Here is a 15,687-nt window from a genome sequence, read left to right as displayed (position 1 = left end):
GTGACTAATCAGCAACCAGCTTTGTCCTTGTTCTTCCTTCGCCTGTCCTTGACCACCGGCCGTCCCGATCCAGTCCACACACTGCGGTTCCAGAGCACCGAATGCGGGTGGTGAGACAGAGCCGCCCGGAGAGCCCGAGAGTGCACTTGCCCCTCGGCGAGCCTTAGTTTTTTACACTATACTGTCACAGCAGCCCCTAGTTTTATTTTTTTTATCAAAACAGAATTAGGATGCTGTTCTTTGCCTATTTAATTAAAAATGTTGATTCAACTCATCACTTTGCTATGCATTTGGGGAAAGTTACAAAGACTATTTGTAAGTACATTTGAAACACAAACTTAAATTAAGATTGGTCTTAGGCAGACATAGAAAGATTGCACTCATCTGTGGAATATAGAATAACAGAGTAGGAGACTAACACCCAAGAATAGTAGAAATAAGTACCAGGAGGTTGACATTATGGCTGGAAGCTGGCCTCACATTCTGGGGAGAGGGCAACTCAGATAGAGAAGGGAACACCAAGTAAAATGTGTTTGGAGGCCACACGGGGAGAAGGGTGATGCATGCTGAAGGTAGACTAGAGATTGAACACAATGGCCACTCAACACCTTTATTGCAAACCACAACACCTAATTAGAGAGAGAGAACAAAAGGGCACAGTGGCAGAGTGGAGTGGGGGGAGATGGGATTGGGGGGTGGGAGGGATGCTGGGTTTATTTGTGGTGGAGAATGGCACTGGTGAAGGAATGGGTTCTTGAACTTTGTATGAGGGAAACATGAGCATGAAAATGTATAAATCTGTAACTGTACCCTCACGGTGACTCACAAATTAAAAAATAAATAAATTTAAAAAAAAGATTGGCCTTAGGAATAAAACTAACTCAAGAACAATAGAGGACTTAACTCCAGTGTTCAGGATAAGAAATTGTTATATGTCAGGAAGTACTAAGTACTTCGTTGAAAGAAGTAATTTATTTTTATTAGGTCTGGGAAGATTTGTGGAGGAAATAGAATTGAGCTTTCCTAAAGGATAAATATTTGTTATCAGAAATGGCACATTTAGATAGGACCTTGGAGACTTATAAATAATTACCTATCTTAAAAGACAGAAAACTATGAACCAGACATGTTAATTGATTTCCCAAAGTCAAACTCCTGCATCGATAATTTCCCTTTTAATTCCATCCCTGAGGACTTATACTTAGTACTTTTTTCAAAGCAGTTTTGCCAGATTGACATGAATTTAGTATTGGTTATCTTTAACCATCTTATATACTCTCAAGAGACAAATACAATAAGATAAAACATTAGAAATGTATAAAAAAATCACTAAGAAAATTAATGCTGACTTGGCAACTCTGAGGTCGAGAGGACCTATTTCATGCCAAGTTAGGCTTGGAAGAGAAGAGGAAGGAGCAGATGGGGTATTATGCTACTAATGACAGCAGGTGGGAAACAGGTAATAGCAAACAGATGGGTCCCATAATTTAGAAAGACCACCAACATCACATTTTTCTAATGCTTTCTTTTCAAATTGTAGCACGATTCAACATAGATTATTGCAAAAGACAGTACAGAGTATAAAACTTTTACTAGGTAATCTAAAGAGAACGTATACAAGTAAGATTGTTATATATTCCTGTTCTATACTGAGGCCCAAGAAAAATAGAAAGTATAAAAGTAGTACCCCAGAAAGAGCACATGATGCATGAAGAGAAACAAGGGCAACAAGTGAAATACAAGTGAAATGTATAGACAGAGAAGGTGGCATTTAGTGAATGGAGTGCCGGTTAAGAGAGGAAAATGTTGAAGACAATCAAAAGCTCAGTCGAATGCTGAGATGATTAGCTTAACTGCAAATGGCATATTGCAGTCATGAATAGGCAAATACCTGTCACGTGGAGCTTTATAATGATGAGTTAGAGGCCCCTCATCATCAGTATTTTGTAGAGAGCAAGCACCCAAATCTCTCAACTTCCATTTCTTCTTTTCTAAAATGAGCCAGACTATGTTCTCTGCAGTGCTAGCCACAATAGCCTAGACCTGGAAACAATGCAAGTATCCAAGAAAGGTGAGTAGATAAAGAAATTGTAGTATATAAACACGATGGAATATTACTCAGCTGTAAGAAAAGATTAAATCCTGCTATGCAACTGGAGCTGGAAGGTGTCATGCTGAGGAAAGTGAGTCCAGGAGAGAGGGCAAGTGTGCCTTCTCACACATGGAGCATAAAGAACAGCATAGGAGAACTAAAAAGTGATCAGTGATAACAGACCTTGAGAGTTAACTGATATGAAATTGAGTTTGCTAAATGCAGTGAGGGTTGGAAGGGGTCTGTAGACACCAGTGGAATATTCCTGATATTCCAAAATATTCCAAAATATTCCTATATTCTGGTGGGGGAATAACAGCATATTCCTGAAACATTACTATTAACAGCACTATAAATCACAGTGCATAATCAAAATTATAAAAATGAATAATCTAGGGGGGCGGAGTGATACCACAGGAACATAGTCTGGCTCATTTTAGAACAGAAGAAATGGAAGTTGAGATATTTGGGTGCTTGTCCTTTACAAGTGAGTGAGAGTGATAGCACAGAGGGTAGGGCGTTTGCCTTGCACGCGGCCGACCCGGATTTGATATTCGGCATCCCATATGGTCCCCCAGGCACCGCCAGGAGTGATTCCTGAGTATAGAGCCAGGAGTGGCCCCTGAGCATCGCTGCGTATGACCCAAAAAGAAAAAAAAAAGAATAATCTAAAATTAATCTAAAATGAGCCAGTTTCTATTTTTCCTTTCACAAATAGAATTTGGTAATTTTTTTTTTTTTTTTTTTTTTTGCTTTTTGGGTCACACCCAGCGATGCTCAGAGTTACTCCTGGCTTTGCACTCAGGAATTGCTCCTGGCAGTGCTTGGGGGACCATATGGGATGCCGGGGATCGAACCCAGGTCGGCCGCATGCAAAGCAAACGCCCTACCTGCTGTGCTATCGCTCCGGCCCAGAATTTGGTAATTCTAATCTAAAACATTTTTAAGTTTCTTGAACAACATACTTTCTCAAAGTATGTTGCAGTATCTGCTACCAGTAGAATATAGATTTTAAGTGATATATAGCATATATATGTGAACAGACATATCAAATTTATGTCAATAATTCCATAATTTTTGTAAGACTCCTTTAATGCTGATTATAGGGGCTGGAATGATAGTACACCAGGTAGTACCTTGCATATGGTCAACCTGCATTCAATTCCCAGTATTCCATATGGTCCCCTGAGCACCGTCAGGAGTAATTTCTGAGTGCAAAGCCAGAAGTAACCTCTGAGCATACCAGATGTGGCCCCCAAACAACAACCACAAAGTAAAGGAAAACTAATTTTAATTTTTCACAGGGTTTGAAGTCTTCCTTTTAAAATCTTAAGTGAACACATATACCAAGATGCAGAGAATGCAAGTATTTTCATTGATGTTTTACATTTCAACTTATAATGTTTTGCAATTCACACCATAATATAGTTATGGTTATTTTGCTATAAATTCATTCATGGACTTGGTCCCATTTATTGAATAATGGTGAAATGCCAACTATATGACCTGCACAAGGTCCAGGTGAGATAATTTGGCAAACAAAGCAAAAATGTCCTTGGGAACAGGCATCCTGTAGAGGTGAGACTGACAATAACAATGAACATGATAAATGTGCAAATTATATCAGGTGTTAGTGTTCACTGCTAGAAAAGAACATTAGAGAGAATAAGGGGGACTTGGAGAGTGAAAGGCTTAGATGCAGTACTTAGAATCATAGGTGACATGTTATCAAAAAACTTAAAAGTGAGGAAAATACATCTTACAAATATCTAGGAGAAGGACTAGTATTATGTTTTAATTCATCACTGAGTAAAATTAATGTTCAAAAAATGTGGTTCTAATTCACCTCTGAATTTTTGCACTATGGGCTTTATATATCACATTGACCTCATCAACACTAGGGAACATGGAAATTAAAGTATCTTTGAGGTGTGGGGAGGACAGAGGAAGTGACTTTTAGTGAAACCATTTGAAACACTAGTGATATCCCATGAGGAAACTCAAGGAAGTAAACTAGACTTGGAGGAAGTAGATTTTAAAGCCATTTGTATAGCTATAATATTGAAGACTGTGGCATTGCCTATGAAAAAGAGTTAAACAGATGCCTTAGAAACCCCTTCTGTTCAGGACCTGTGCAGAAAACTAACAGTTTTACCTGCTCCTATGAATCTAGCCCCATTATAGCAAGGCAGTTTGCTTATATTATACCTTGAGTGCAAAAAAAAGGTAACCTGTGACTTTGTAATAAACATATTTACCTTTCAAGCAGTTTTTCCAGACAAAATGAGCACAGTGGTAGTTAAATGTGTGTTCTCCAAGGAAAATAATATAGAAAATAATATTTAAAAGAGGTTAGAAGGCTAAAGGTGAGTTCTCATGTGTGCACTATAAAATCACAGTCTGCTCAAACTATAAAATCACGGGAAAAGCTCTGCCTTCTATCTCCCCAGGAGGAATGATGAAGCTCCTTTCTCCCAGCAACAGCTCAGCCAATGAAAAGATGCTATTGTCAGGAAATGAAAAGACATACACCATAAGAAAGTTACAATTTCCTCCAACAGCTTCTTTTGAATCTAAGCAAGGGGAATTTCTTCCTTTTTGAAGGAAGCAAAATGTGAACAAGTTCTGCCTTAAGACTCACACTTTCTAAGTGCTGTTATTTTTGTAACCAAATAAACCACAACAACATTTCTGCTGGTGAAATAATATGTTACTTATTTATCTAAGGACAATTACAAGAGAGAGAGATCTTAGTTCAGTTAGCTATTTTCTGAGTTTTGGAGACTTACCTTTCTCCATCTTTTGGAAAAATTAAATTTGTATCTTCTAAAATATTTTACTTTGCCATAAAATGTATCAGAGCTTAGACAAAGTCTCTTATCTATTTATTATATGTTTATTAGTTACATCTTTTAAAACATATATGTTAGTCATAGGAATTTGACCTTACAGTACCTTGGCCTCTGGTTAAGAGGTCAATGAAGAATTTAAAATTATTTCTGCATCTGGCGCTGTCTCCTGAAATCCACAGGCAGTTGGGAAAAGAAGATGGATGTGAAGCAGAACAAAGACAAGCTGGGGGCACCTTCCACATTACAGCTAAAGATGCACCTGGTCCATGAGATGCTGATCCAGCAAGAAGATCTGACAGGGCCCAGCTGTTGTCCAGGCCAAAAAAAAGTGAGCCTGCAGATAAGTTTTAACAACATGAATGGTGTTAACAACATCCAGTAAATAGTTCTTCATATACTGTACTCACTATTCAAGCATAAAAAAAATATGACTTTCATACTCTGAAACTTGCACAGCATGTCTCTTGAGAAATATCCTGGAACTCTGCAGAGAAGGGAACTCTGAAAAAACATGGTTCCAACTTGGCTGATATGATCTGGTGAAAATCCCTCACATGTTATTTATTGTAAGACTGGATGAGACGGAGGTTTGGAGTCTTCTGAAAATCCACTGGGGGATAAGATAGGGGTTATAAACCCTGGCTTATTACAAATCTGACAAAACTTGTTCTTAGTCATGTTTATAAACTCTTTTCTAGTACATGGTATTTGGAATTGTATCAATAATTCAATTAAAACACTGACTTCCAATTTGAGGTTTATCAGAGTCAATGAGTTTTAACAGCTGGAGAAATCTTTATGGTATTTGTTGCTCTCGTTTTACTATTGTTCTTGAGTAAGATTCTTTAAAAGCTCTCAGTATTCTGTAGATTGTAATGAGTCATCATCATCATCATCATCATAATCCCGCTGATCATCGAATTTCTTGAGCGGTCTCAGTAATGTCTCCATTCGTCCTAGCCCTGAGATTTTAGAAGCCTCTCTTTACTCATCCTTTCCAATGGTGCCTTATTGGAGGCTTTTTCAGGGTCAGGGAATGAGATCCATATTGTTACTGTTTTTTGGCATATGAATACACCATGGGGAGTTTTTGAGGCTCTCCCATGTGGGCAGGAGATTCTCGGTAGCTTGCCAGGCTTTCCCCAGAGGGAGAACTAGGCTATAAGATGTCTTTCGGGAGCTTGGTTTTATAGTCTCTGGATGTTAGGCCATTGGTGGGATTACACAGCACCGGGGACAGTCCCTGGGTGTGACCGCCTAACTTCTGGAAAATGGGGAATCTGGGCAGAAGAGGCCCAGTCCTTACCCGAGCAGGATTGGAGATCTCAGCCCCAGGTCCCACACACCTGGGTTCCTCTGCCAGTTCCTTCATGCATGAGGCTCATCCAAACATGTGGAGAGGGGCCTTGAGCATGGCTGTGGCTAGGCTTCAGAAGTCTTCAGCCTCGGGAGCTCCGCTCAGGGCAGGGAGGAAAACTGAAACCCACCCCCTCCGAGGGGCCCCAGGGAAGACAGCCAGGTGCAGGAGCAAGAGACTCTCTGTGTAATGAGTCATAGTATTTAAAATGGTATTTTTACATGATATTTTCAAAATTTTCAATTAAATGTCGTTTTTGAGATTTATTTCATATGCCGATAACTTTAGTCACAATTAACCATATAAAAATGAGTATGTTTCTTTCACATCTAATATTTCAGATACTTTGAAACCCCACAATTGCATTGAAGATTACTGTTTGTGATTTTTAAATGTCTTAAACACTGGGTGCTCTTTCCCTTCCACCCTAGCTTCTCAATACTGAATCAGTAGGAAACATTTTAATTAGACTGTCTCTTGATCTTTTGACCAGTCTTCAGCCTCACAGAAAAAAGCTAGCCCAACCCATCTGCTTATGGCCACAGTGGAAACTTTTCTATTCCAGAGCCAGAAAATAACAAAAAGATATTGGGGATTTGTATGCAGTGCTACTTTATTGCTATGGGAACTTGGGAAACTCTTATTTCTGAAAACTATCTTCACAGAATAATTTCTTCATGAGATTTCACTGAACATTTATTTTTCATGTCAAATAGTTCTGAAAAATCTAACATTTTACTGCAGAATATGAAGACACAGGCTCACATGCACATAAATACCAAAAAGAAGTCTTGACATTTTTACAAATTTGCAATATTTGCCTGTGATTCTCACATTATACAAAACATAATCATGGGAACAAAAAATAGCTGATGGAAATATGGCATCATGTGGGTATGTTAAAAAAGTTTGTTTGATTTTTGGGTCACACCCAGTAGTACTCAGGGCTCTGCACTTAGGGATCACTTTTGGCAGAACCTGGGGACCACATGAGGTGCCACGAATAAAACTCTGAGTTGTCTGCATGCAAGGCAGTTCCATATCCCTACATTCTCTCGAGACCCACATTTACACATTTAATTCAGCCTAAGACTGTTCATTGAGAAAACAATTCTCACAACACATATTTGGTTTAAAAGCAAACAAAAATTCTTAGACTCTGGCTTTATCTATAAAATATTTGTAATTCCTTAACTTTTAAATACAATGGCTCAAGTTTAGCTATTAGTGTGTGAACTTACGCATACTATAGAAATACTCAATACACACTTGTTAAATAGGAAAGGAACAAATTGTTGAGTATTATACATTTACAGTGCTGAATTTGTCTGACAGCCTGCCACTTTTACAACCAGTTAGCATATTTAAAGAAGCCCTCCTGGTTCAAAGATCAGCTAGCACCTTATAGCATCTTATCTAAACTGAGATGAAGTCTTGATTCTATGTAATGCAGAAGCACAGACTGAGAGTGCTGAGAGATCCAATGGAATCCTTGTGGCCAATCTATAGCATTCTGCAAATTATCTGAATTCAAAGATCCATATTCAAAGAGACTTTAGTTACTAAAGATAATTGAAATCATGCTATTGCTATTACTGAATACTCCAGGCTCATGGGATGCCTAATTTGCATTCATTGCCTCATCTTGAAAGACATCAGACTTCTTTACTGAGCACTGACTAGAGCCTTAATCCATGAAATTTCCACTAATGCACTCTTCCACTTTCCTGTAGTAAAAGAATATATTCTGAATGACAAATAGTCAAAATGAATGGAATTGAAGGTCTGATCATAGAACTCAGCTAGGACATAGCTGGGAGGGGTTTTAGGGATACTGGTGGAAGACGATGGTGTGGTATTGGTTGTACTGGTGATGAATGTGGTATTAGAATGATGTAAGCACAAAAAAGTATAATTAAAAGATACCAGTATTTTAAATCCTGTTATCTCAATAAACATGGTTTTAAAAAATATTCCAATATGCACAGATTCTCATAATTACCTTCAGCATCGGTTTCTGCTTTACCTCACTTGAAATATCTTCTTACATTTTGATATTGGATATGTAATTATCTCTTTAAATTCACATAAAAGTATCACTGTAGCACTGTCGCACTATTGTCCCATTGTTCGTTGATTTGCTCAAGCAGGCACCAGCAACATCTCCATGTGAGACTTGTTATTGTTTTTGGCATATCAGATATGCCATGGGTAACTTGCCAGGCTCTACCATGCAGGTGGGATACTCTTGGTAGCTAGCCAGGCTCTCCAAGAGGGACAGAGGAATTAAACCCGGGTTGGCCATGTGCAAGGCAAATGCCATTTTAGGTATAGAAAACAATTTTAAAGTAGACAAGTCACTAGTATGTGATATCATATAACCATCACTGCTATTTCATTCCAGGATATTTTCATAAGATATTTTCATAAGAAATAAATAATTCTTTATTTTCTTCCATCCCAGACCCTGGAACCAATAATCTGATCTATGCCTCTAAATATTTCCCTTTTTTCTTTCTGAGTTTGGTTAATGATGGTGTGAACACAGGTGATGGATTGGTGGACAACTCGGATTTTGGAGAGGTTCAACACCGCACCGTCACTTTGGAGACGCACATCTGCGACAGCTCCACCTTCAGGTCGTCCAGCTGCTTGAGCAGCTCCTCTCTTCTTGCTACGAAGGTCTCAGGCCTTAATCTTGCCCATGTCTGATGAAGCCGCCACCATCGAGGCCTGCTCTGAGGGAAAGAAAGAATCACCGTGAGATAGTTACAAGCTTTCATGTTTGGGTTATAATCACACAATAATCAAATACCCATCCCTCCACTAGTGCACATTCCCCACCACCAGTGTCCCCGATATACCCTCCCTTTCCCACTCTCCCCCTGCCTCCATGGCAGACAATGTTTCCCATACTCTCTCTCTACTTTTGGGCATTATGATTTGCAATACAGATACTGAGAGGTTATCATGTTTTGTGTGTTGAAAGTAGATAATGAATCAAACATGATAACCTCTCACAGAATATTTTTATTTGTATTTTTGAAACTCTTGAATCCTAAAGGCATTAGTGTGATTTATTAATTTATGTATTATTATATATATTCATATTTAAATGGGTTGGAACAATAGCACAGCGGGTGGGGCGTTTGCCTTGCACACGGCTGACCCAGGTTCGATTCCTCCACCCCTCTCAGAGAGCCCGGCAAGCTACCGAGAGTATCCTGCCCGCAAGGCAGAGCCTGGCAAGCTACCCATGGTATATTCGATATGCCAAAAACAGTAACAACAAGTCTCACAATGGAAACATTACTGGTGCCCGCTCAAGCAAATTGATGAGCAACGGGATGACAGTGATGATAGTGATACAGTGAAAGATTTCCCTATTAGTGATATTTCACATAAACCAAATGATACAATATTTGGTTTTTGGTGTCTTGACATCTTTCACTCAGCATATTATTTTCTAATTCCATCCATGTTACTTGTCTTAGAACTTTATTACTTTTTATGAATGAATATTATTCCATTTTATGGTTATTGCACACAATACTCTTTTGTCCAGGCTGGTTTGCCATCCTTCTCTTCACTGGCTTGTTTCTCATTCAGCCTTCATCCATCAGCTGAGACTCATTTTCTCAGAGAACTTTCTTGAGACTCCACTCCTGTCTAGCTGAAACAATACACATCATTAAGCCCAGCTTTCTCATCTGCATACCTTTTATCCCCTTAAGTAAACACTCACTTAGGGGTAATTTGATTAATGGCTGTCGCCTCAATGAAAATCTAAGAGAATCTATGAGACAAGACTTCTATCTGTATTAGTCCCATAATTGGGCTTTCAGTACCTATTACATAAATTGTGTAAAAGAAATGTTTTTTAAGCTATTTCCTACTAAAAAGCAAATAACTGGCAACTGCTTAGAGTTCTTTTATTCACATTGTCATTTTGTATCTGAATAGAAATGGAGCTGTCTTGGACAAATTCCCTAGAGGAATTTCCCTGGCAGGGAGAAATAGGATATTGTGAGAGAGGGACTCCTTCCTGCTCCTTGAATTGCAACACCAGTATTTACTCTATCTGTAAGTCCAGCCCTCTGGTCATTGTTCCATTTGCTCAAAATATGCTCTGCTTATATTTTATCCAAAATGAAAAGCATTCTTACTTAGTTCCATCAGCAGCTGATCACTAAAACCTTGCAATATGAGGGCTGAAGATAGCAGAGTGGATAAGGTGTTTGCCTTGCATGCAGCCAGCCTGAGTTCAATCCCCAGCATCCCCTTGGTTCCCACCACTGTAAGGAATAATTCCTGAGTGCAGAGCCAGGAGTTATACCTGAGCATTTCCAGGTGTGACCCCCCCAAAATAAATAAATAAAAAGTGCAATATACCCTGAGAAATCACTTTCATCCAGTTTTCTTTCCCAGTACTTAAAACATTAGTGCAATTGAAATTTTATTTTCTTCCTATGCCTGCAACATTTTCCCCTCTGTAAACAGATCATAATTTGTGTTGGAATGTACTCTTAACTAGCTCCATCTCTTCCCAGTCTATTCCTGATATTTATCATAAATATAAAAGTAGTATTTCCTATTTCATGCCTTTTCTTTACCTGACACATAAACAATATCTTTTGTGCAAGTGTTTGCAGTCTATACAATGCTGTCCTTTCTTTGAGTAATTAGATCTGGAAAAATGCCAGTCATTATCTTCTTAGCATTATGCCAAATTTTTCTCTAGTATTTACAGACAAGTTACAATTAAATCGAGGCCCTGATACAGTTAGAGCACAAGTAACTTGGTTGCAGTAATTGTATTTATTTTTTGTATAATTACATATGAGAAAAAATTTCTCAGGAATGATAGTTTTATGTCAAAAATTAGCTGCTTAATTTTTTTCAATAAAGAATCAGATTAAGGGATAGTTTTGCCAAAAATACTGCATCATTTTTATGTAGAGTAATTAACATTGCCATTCTGTTTTTTTGTTTATAATCTTCTCTGTAAACCAACCCAATGAAAACTGGCTATTTCCATTGTCTCCATTATAACTAGTACTCTCAACTGGTCCTTTTCTCCCCTAGGTAAGGGTGGGGAACCTGAATTAGATGAAGTTAATTCCTTTTCTTTTGAAACATAAATGTGATCATATAGTGACTAAACACAAATGTATATTAAGAAACCTAAAATAAATCAAAATGGGTCTTACAGATTGCCAATATTCAATCTAACTTAATATTTTATCTAACTCAATATTCTACCTAGCTCAATGACCTATCTTACTAATACAGTAAATCAAAAGGAATTATTTATTCATAGAGACATTGGACAAAAAAAGAACACCACAGGCAAGCATTGGCAATTTATATTTAAATATTCAACACTGAGATTTTGGTCCAGTCATCGTGATCTGTTATTACTTGGTCCACATGATATATTGATATATATCCAATCATGTGTGTGGTTTTTAAAGTCCAGTGTGGTGGAATATATATATATATATATATACATATGTATGTATATAAATCACAAAATATATCATGGAAGAGCCTGGCAAGGTCCCCATGGCATATTCAATATGCCAAATACAGTAACAATAACAGGTCTCATTTCCCTGACCCCGAAAGAGCTTCCAATCATTGAGAAAAACAAGTAAGAAGAGGCTGCTAAAATCTCAAGGCTGGGATGAATGCAGACGTTACTGGTGCCCACTGTAGCAAATGGATTTATAATGGGATGACAGTGATACAGTGAAACAGTGATATATATATACATATATATGTGTGTGTGTATATGTCTGTCTATATATACATTTATATATAATAAAATATTATTCTGATTTAATAATCTGGCATATTTTGATAACATAATATGTTATTCTGATTTAATAATAAAAATAACATTTTTATCATAATTTGGAACTTCAAAAAGTTTACCTATGGGAAGAGAGTGTGCTGATCAGGTTAATTTGATTAATCCAAGGGTACTCTAGTTCTCACTTTATAAATTTGAAGTTTATTTTGATTCTGTAACACTTTTGTGATGCTTAAGAGAGTGAGAAGAAAAGACTTTAGTTGGACCAACTATGAGATAAGACTATTTTAAATATTTGAGTTTGCAGTTTGAGAGGAAGGATCTCAGTAGTGGTAAATTCACAGAAGCAAAAACACATCTATGGGCACCTTTCTGTTCTTCACAGAGGCCAACCCACTTCCCTACTTCACATCCTCTCTCCCTTTTGTTTCATTTATCTCCCCATTCAAGATTTTTTAATGATAAGGAGAGATTTAATAGGGAAAAATATGTCTATAGAACTAAAGATGCCAAGTTGGGAATATGCAAATGATAGTTTTTCTTAATTTCTATTTCATCATCTCCTTAATCTTGTGATATATTTCTTCCAATCACATTGATGTGATTTTTATTTATTTACTTTGGTTTGTTTTGGGGCCACTCCTCTCAGTGCTCAGGACTTCCTCCTGTCTCTGCTCTCAGGGGTCACCCCTGTGATCTCAAGGAACCATATGGGATCCTCAGGTCAGCAGGATGCAAGGCAAGTGCCCAACCCACTATACTATCGCTTCAGCCCTGATGTGATTTTTTTTTTTTTATTTTTGGGTCACACCTGGCAATGCACAGGAGTCATTCCTGGCTCATACACTCAGGAATTATCCCTGGCAGTGCTCAGGGGACCATATGGGATGCTGGGATTCAAACCCAGGTCGGCCGCGTGCAAGGCAAACGCCCTACCCGCTGTGCTATTTCTGTGCTATTTCTGCTCCAGCCCCGATGTGATTTTTTTTTTAAATGCCAACCCAACATGGATAGTCAACCCCAGTAATCCATTTGATTATATTTTAGTTAATTTTGGCTTTTAAGATATCAGATCTTTGTTTAGAAAGGCCTGATTACAGGTTTACATTCATGGAATTTAATTGGTTGCTCCACCTGGAAGAAGATGCAGATAGGTTTTTGTATTTGACTACTGGGTATCCTCAGATAGAGTTAGAAAAGCCCTAGATTTAGAAAATTAGGCACTTTTGGGTACCTATTGCACTGCAGCCTACGAAAATATAGAAAGAGCTTCAGAACATGTATATGAGCTGAGAATTTCCTGCAATTCTGAGTATTAAAAAAAACACAAAAAATATGGATTTTAACATGACTCCATGCAATTCTAGAAATACTTTAAGATAAGCATATGTGACTCATTTCATAGCTTGGTTTTTCTGTTTAAATCCATCATTTCCATTTCCAATTAATTAATTACCACATAAACATCCTCCTAAGATATTTGCTCTTTCGACTTTGGCCCATACACTATGATTTTTAAGTCTGTTCTTAACACATTACCCCATGACTGGAAATCACTCATTGCTATTTACCATAACAGGATAACCCATGAAGAGATCAATTTAAAGTTGCACATCAGAAAAGAAATTCATTTTCTGAAAGTCTCCTTTTATGTGGCCACATTTTTTTTTTCTGTATTATTTAATGTTAGCATTGGAAGGCTCCACAAGTGATGTCTGTGGCTTTTATACTCATGAAAGATTTTGATATAAACCAATAGGCTCTTGCCTAGCTAAATCAGCCTCAGAAAACTGTCTGCATCCAAATAGCCAATTTAAAGGTCAATGTAAATGCTAGCATTATTAAGCAATAGCAGTTGAAGAAACTCATCCAGCTTTGCCGGAAGATTGTTGGAGGGGAAACTATTTGTGTACTGTTCCTCCACTCCTTTCCAGAAAAGCTTTCTTGGACTTCCTCCTTTTTCAGACTACAATTTTATTGTTTCCAATTGTCTGGGGAGGAAAAAAATTGGGATTTTTCAATATCAACACATCCTTGGAATTTGGGGTTTTAAATACCATAATTGGGGCCTAGGGAACTTACAAGGAAGCGTACCAGACTCCTTCATTATCATAATGGCTGCCCCCACGCTGCTGGGCACGGGCTTCATTAGAGCATGGAGTCTCTTAGGGACTGTGCAGGTGCCTCTTTGAAGTTCAGGTGGACAGCTAGGGAGTGATTGATGACTGTAGCACACTCCCAAGAGAGCACAGCTGCTCTGCTGAGCTCTCGAAGCACACGCTTAATTTCCACTAATAAAAGCAGAGTAGCACATGTACCAAACCTCCCACAGAACCCTATACTATATCTACCGACTGTAAGGGGATATGCCCATCATACTGTACATGATGATTCTTAGCTACTAAAGAGAAAATAGCGCTCATGTATACCAGAAAACTTTCGTGTGAAATAGCTTTCATACTTGATCAGTTTTCTAGGACTTTGCCTTCACTTCATAATACTATTATTTTAATCTTTACTTACAACAGTTCCCTATCTCTGTATGGAGTGATTGGAGTGTTGGGTATGTGTATATAGTGTGAAGGTATCCTCATTGACATGTGTATGTATGTGTGTTTATACATACAATCTTCATATCAATATACGTCTCTTCTGAACATGGATCTCCAAAGTAGAATTCAATATTATTTTTACTTAAATCATCTTTTCTTCTTGAGTTCCAGGTCTCAATCTAAGACATTTTTATTCATAATGTTTGCCCTTATTCTGTTTTTCTCTCTAAATTCATCTTCTGGCAATCTCTTTTGCTCCCCACAGAAATATCATATTGCAAAGTTCATTTTCTTCAAAACAATATCAATTTATTGATATGGATTATGTTGATCTCTTGTTCCCTAGTTTTTGTCTCTCTTCCCACTCAAATATAAGCCCCCAAAGACAAGATTGTCCCTGCTATAATTCTGGAACAAATCCAATAAAAGTTTATTGAATAACATCACTGTATCATTGTTTCACTGTCATCCCATTGGTCATTGATTTACTAGAGCAGGTATAGTAATGTCTCCATTCATCCTAGCCCTTAGATTTTAGCAGCCTCTCTTTACTCATTCTTCCCAGCAGTGCCACATTGGAGGTTCTTTCTGGGTAAGGGTAATGAGACCCATCATTGTTAAAATATTTGGCATATTGAATATGGCACTGAGAGCTTGCCAGGCTCTGCCATGTGGGCAGGATGCTCTTGGTACCTTGCCAAGTTCTCTGAGACAGAGAACTAGGCTTCCCATTTGGGCAGGATGATCTAGGTACCTTGCCAGATTCTCTGAGACGGAGAACTAGGCTTCCAGGAGCATTGTTTTATAGTCTCTGGATCTTGGCCATTGATGGGATTACATGGTGCTGGGGCAGTTTGTGGGTGTGGCTGCCAAACTACTGGAAAACAGGGGGTCTGGGTGGAGGTGGCCAGTTCCAATCCGAGCAGGCTTGGAGATCTCAGCCCCTAGGTTCCTTTGCTGGTTCCTTCATACGTGAGGCTTGTCCAAATGTGTGGAGAGTGGCCTTGAACATGGCTGTG

This window comes from Sorex araneus, chromosome 10 (assembly GCF_027595985.1).
Source record: "Sorex araneus isolate mSorAra2 chromosome 10, mSorAra2.pri, whole genome shotgun sequence".
NCBI classification, from domain to species: Eukaryota; Metazoa; Chordata; class Mammalia; order Eulipotyphla; family Soricidae; genus Sorex; species Sorex araneus.
Note: the sequence above shows the minus strand (reverse complement) of the source record.